General features: G+C 43.0%; 1 pseudogene; it reads right to left on the bottom strand.

Annotated features, from left to right (window-relative positions):
• Window positions 1–1,316: 1,316 nt before the first annotated feature.
• The window catches only part of LOC121812408, a 121,565-nt pseudogene continuing 117,246 nt past the window's right edge, over window positions 1,317–5,635 (bottom strand).

The following is a 5,635-nucleotide window of genomic DNA, read 5'->3' as shown; positions in this document are numbered from 1 at the left end:
ATTATGGTATTTTTTTTTTTATAAATTTGCTTTTGTTGTAGTTTCCAGGAAGTAAAGGTGGGACAATTGTAGAGGCTCCAGCAAACAGCCGCAGTGCACACAAGTCATACACAAACGTAAACATGACTCTCCATAATAGCATAATAGGGAAGGAAGCTAATGGAACTACCCAGGTCTGCTGATGAAGCGATAAGATGTTGGCACACAGCATTTGTGATTGTGTATGTCTGTGTGTGTGCTTGTGTGCGCGCATTTGTGATTGTGTGTGTCTGTGTGCGCGCGCGTGTGTGTGTGCGCATTTGTGATTGTGTGTGTGTGTAGAGGGGAGTTAGACTTTCTGTACTTGGTGGAAGAGAAAGTTATTCACACCATATATTACTGTAAAGTCCAGTATTAACGATCCCACTCCCTTCCTGCCATTGAAAATCCTCTTTGACTTATGACATTTGTGTGTTAATGACAGGGAGAGAGAGTGCAACCATGTAAGAGGGAAATGGGGGTACTGGGTGTGTCAGTTGCTTAGATAAACAATAGAATGAAACACTTCAAGTATGTATGTCCATGATATACATGCGCTTTTAAAAGTGAATGACCTCTTATAGTTTATGCTTACATAACATATCATCATCATCATCATCATCATCATGATGATACATAACATATATACCAAAAATTTCAATGGAGCCTGGACTCTTTGCTGTTGTTCCATTTCAAAAAGCAGATCAAACATAAAATAAAACCACAAAATTATACTATTGATCTTTTACAATATTCACTTAAATGGATTTATAAGTTCATGGAAACAAATACATATTTGACATTACAAAATACAAAATACCAACTAGATTCAAACACATTTAAACAGAAATTTAATCCAAAATTAAACTGCAAAAGTAACTTTAAATCATAAAGTAGAGACAGATGTGGCAAGTAATAAAAAAGTCACACACTTTGTCCAGCTACAACACTAAAACCACCCATTTATTGTTATTTACCCTTGTGAACAGCTTTAACTCATTCTGTTCTCAGAAAGAGGAACAAAGGTCGCTCTCCTCCTTTTGGTCCAGGAGGCTGGACAGTGGACTCTGTAACCAGATGGCAGCTGCTCAAATGAAGGAAAAGGAGCATGGGAGGAGTCCTTGAGAATTGGGACAGCCAGGCCGCAAACCTGCTGCTCTTAAATAGATGCCAGGAATCGGGGAGGAAGTCCAGTAATCTTAGAACACAGCTTTACATTCTTGTGTAAGTTTTTTTATTTATCCACCAGTAGACAGTAGAAAATGTGATGACACTGTCAGTGAAAGTGTAGTGGAAGGTCAGTAGAATTTTATTACTGACAGAGAAAGCAGTTTTCTAAGGAGGTACAACCCCTGGGTGCACTTTCTCAGGATCACCTCAGCGTTGGAGGAGAACCCCAGGTGGGTGTTGAAGATGGTCTCCATGTACTTGAACTCCTTTACAATCTCTACTGATGACCCATGGATAGGGTTGAAGAGAGCCATAGCCAGCTCTTGCTGTCTCCTGGAGAAGGTCACCACTATCTCACTGGTCTTGCTGTTTAGCTCCAGCTTGGAGGAGTTGCACCACTCAACAAATTGCTGCAGACCTAGTCAATGGTGCTGGGTGGGGCTAGACAGGAGAGCTGTGTCATCAGCAAACTTCACCAGGTGACAACTGGATTGACTGGACCTGCATCTCATTGGTGTTGCAGATGAAGAGCAGGGGTGAGAGCACACGACCCTCAGGGGAGCCTGTAGAGGTTGTGAGAACATTTGAGAGTCTATTTTTTGACCCAGACTCTCTTTATGATGCCTGTAAGAAAGTCAAGGCTCCAGAGAATGAGCTAGTCATCCAGGGTAAAGGTGTCGATGATGAAGGCTTTGACATAATTGATACCTCTACCTGTCCGACATGCAAATTGGAGCCAGCTGAGCTGTGAGTTGGCAAAAGAGAAGATGTGTTCTTTCATGATTCTCTCTATGGCTTTCATGACAAGGGAAGTGAGGACCACAGGGGAAGCTTTTTTTTCAGGGTCTTGGGTCAGTGCAGTGTCTGAGGACCTGGCCACTAATGTTGTCTGCACCAGGTGCACTATTAGCTTTGGTCCTCTTGAGGGCCCTCACCAAGACGTTGGTTTGGAATCTGATTGGAGAATAGCCAAGCTTGATTGGCTATTTAAGTAAATATGCTGGTCTCAAACCTGGTGAAGAAATGCTGGAGTGATGCATGTAATGAGGTCAAGCTGATTGGTGGTTCCACTGGGTGTTTCTGTAGTTAAGCTTGGCGAGCTTAATGGCTCTCTTGGAATCTCTGTTGACCTCCTTTTAAAGCTCAGAGTCAGAGAAGAAGATGATTCTTATTATTATTTATGATCCCCTTTAACTCCTTTGTTACCCAGGGTTTGTTATTAGGGAAGATGGTGACAGTTTTAGAGGGGATCATGTTTTCCTCAAAGAAGGTGATGTAGGAGGAGACCCTGTCCACTTGCAGTTAATGCTAACTTTGAAACGATCACATCTGTTGTGATTGAGTGATTTAGTGACAAATTCAATTAACAAAGATAATTTTCTCCTTATTAGCTATATATCACATGAGTAGTCTAGATCCTAGACCCCTAAGCTCTCAAACTCAACTGAAGTGCACAAGTCTTTAATTAAATCATGATTGCTGTAGGTAATCATGAGAATGTACATAAAGGGGCCATGAAATGCTACACATACAAAGGCTAATTTAAACCACTGAGCCCTGCTCTCAAAAAATGACACAGATGCAATCCCTGGTCGGGTCCTGAGAGCCTGCGCTGACCAGATAGCACCAGTGTTCACGGAGATCTTCAACCTCTCCCTGGCCCAAGCAGCAGTTCCCACGTGCTTCAAACAGTCCATCATTGTTCTTGTTCCTAAGAAACAACAACGTGCTTGCGACAGTGATTCTTGCCCAGTAGCACTGACTTCAACAGTGATGAAGTGTTTTGAGAGACTGGTGAGAGACCACATGACTTCTTTACTTCCTGCCACCATTGACCCACTTCAGTTTGCATACCGGATTAATTGTTCCACAGACGATGGTTCACCTGGACACTGGCAATTATGTTAGGATGCTGTTCATGGACTACAGTTCAGTATTCAACACAATAATTCCCTCAAAGCTTTTCACCAAGTTGTAGGATCTAGGACTCAGCTCATCACTATGCCAGTGGATCCTCAACTTCCTCACAGACAGAATACAATCAGTGAGGGTGGGAAAACGTGTCTCTCCCTCCATCTCATTCAGTACCTCCATCTCACTTAAGCCCCCTGCTGTACTCACTTTACACTTATGACTGTGTAGCCACATCAGACACCACCTCCATTGTCAAGTTTGCCGACGACACTGTTGTTCTGGGCCCAATCTCTGACAACCTCGAGAAGGCCTCCCTGGAGAACTGGTGCCAGAAGAACAACCTCTTCCTAAACGTTAGCAAGACGAAGGGGCTGGTCGTGGACTTAAGTACAAAGCATCAGTGATGCACCAGTGGAGAGAGTGGACAGCTTCCAGTACCTCACTCAGGACCTGTCATGGTCTTGTCACATCAACACCCTGGTCAAGAAAGCCCGCCAGCGTCTCTTCTTCCTCAGAAGACTTAGGGGCATCCATCTGCCACTGAGGGTGCTTAAGAACTTCTACTGCTGCACCCTCAAGAGCATCCTAATGGGAGACATCTGCACCTGGTTTGGGAACATCACCAAGCAGGACAGACGAGCTCTTCAAAGAGTGGTGCGCTCCACCGAACACGTCATTCACTCTGAGCTTCCTGACCTGCTGTTGAATCATCACTAAACAGTGTAAGACGGAAGCCAGGAAGATCATGATGGACTTCTCCCATTCCAGCAATGGACTCTTCTCACTGTTGAGGTCTAGGAAGTGCTTCCGCTCCCTTAAGGCAAAAACAGAGAGAATGAGGAGGAGCTTCTTCCCCCAGGCTATTCGGGCCCGGAACCAGGGGCAGTCTGGACTCTTATACATCACTTCACCGCATGGACACTGTTTATTTGCACACTTCTTGTGATTTCTTTCTTAAATTTTCTATTTGCACATTCTACTTTCTTATCTTATAATTTACCTGTAACTCTTAGTTTAGTCTTTACTTGTTAGGTTAAATTCTTTATTTATTCTTTACATCTGTTAGACTTTTTTTTTTCTATTATGCAACTCTTATTAATGGTAAATGGCCTGCATTTATATAGCGCTTTACTCAGTCCCTAAGGTCCCCAAAGCGGTCCCCAAACACCCCAAACACTACATTCAGTCATTCACCCATTCACACACACACTGGCAATGGCAAGCTACATTGTAGCCACAGCTGCCCTGGGGCGCACTGACAGAGGCGAGGCTGCTGGACACTGGCGCCACCGGGCCCTCTGACCACCACCAGTAGGCAACATGGGGTTAGTATCTTGCCCAAGGATATTTGGCATGCAGCCTGGGATCGAACCACCGACCTTCTGATTAGTGGCTGATCTGCTCTGCCACCTGAGCTACAGCCACCCACTATTACCTCTTTCTCTTTAATTTTTCAAACTGTAATTAATTTTTTATTGTAAACTTCTAAAATTTAAAATTTGTAAAGTCTGTAAATTTCTTTACTGTAGTATAATGTTTGGACACTGCACAGCAATAAGCATTTTACTACATGTCGTACTGTGTATGATTGTGTGTGTGACAAATAAAATTTGAATTTGAATTTGAGATGTAACTCTGACTGTGAGGCTGGATTTAAGAAATGAGTGCTTAAAATTAAAGCTTTAAATACATGTTTAGCACCATCTTCTGTCAGTACAGAATGTGGCGTCATTTGCTTGGTTTGTTGTGGCTAACAAACTTACATTAGTTTATGTCAGCTAACTAGTGACATAATGGATAACTCAGAGGAAAATAACGACACTTAAAATCAGTTTAATGGGATCACTTTAGTGCTGCAACAATGACCTTTATGTTAAGAAACCGAGGATATACTGCCCACTTTCACTGTCTGTCCCTTTAGCAGTAAGTGGCTCGTCACTGTTTAGCTAGCTGCACTCAAAGTCCAGTCGTTAGCCAAAATGTTCATGTTTGCAAGGCACTTTATAAATGAGGAATGTGTGGAGGAGAGCCTGTTTGAACTAGGTGACAGGTGGTTCATCGGACCGACAGAAACAGATTCTCCTCCTCTGTCCGAGTGCACTGAGCGGCGAAATGAGTTGATGCAATCAGTGCTATTTTATTCAATGAAATAATCTTTCTCTTCTCAAGCAAATCCAAACAGTTTACAACATAACAAACCACTAGATGCACATCACACAACAAATATAACTATGTTTCTTACCAAAGCACAAGTTACCAAAGCACTGTTATGTTTTTGGTGTGATGCGCATGGTGTAAATGTAATGTTCTTTTTCATCAAACAATAAAACATCAAGAATTGCTCCTTGTGCTAGCTATTTGTTTTCTTGACCTCCTGTCTTCTTCCATATTCTTATTCATTCCTGAGCACCCCCTGTGGGTAGCTTATTTACTTTTTTACACAAGAGACCATGGAAGACCAACAGAGGGGCAGCCGCGCCACTGTTCCAGTAAGAGCTGAGGAGAGTCCCAGATGAGGGCTCACTCAGCAGCC

This window comes from Haplochromis burtoni, unplaced genomic scaffold, assembly GCF_018398535.1.
Source record: "Haplochromis burtoni strain Fernald_Lab_line unplaced genomic scaffold, NCSU_Asbu1 Contig_579, whole genome shotgun sequence".
Classification (NCBI taxonomy): domain Eukaryota; kingdom Metazoa; phylum Chordata; class Actinopteri; order Cichliformes; family Cichlidae; genus Haplochromis; species Haplochromis burtoni.
Note: the sequence above shows the minus strand (reverse complement) of the source record. Positions and strands in the feature narration are given on the sequence as shown.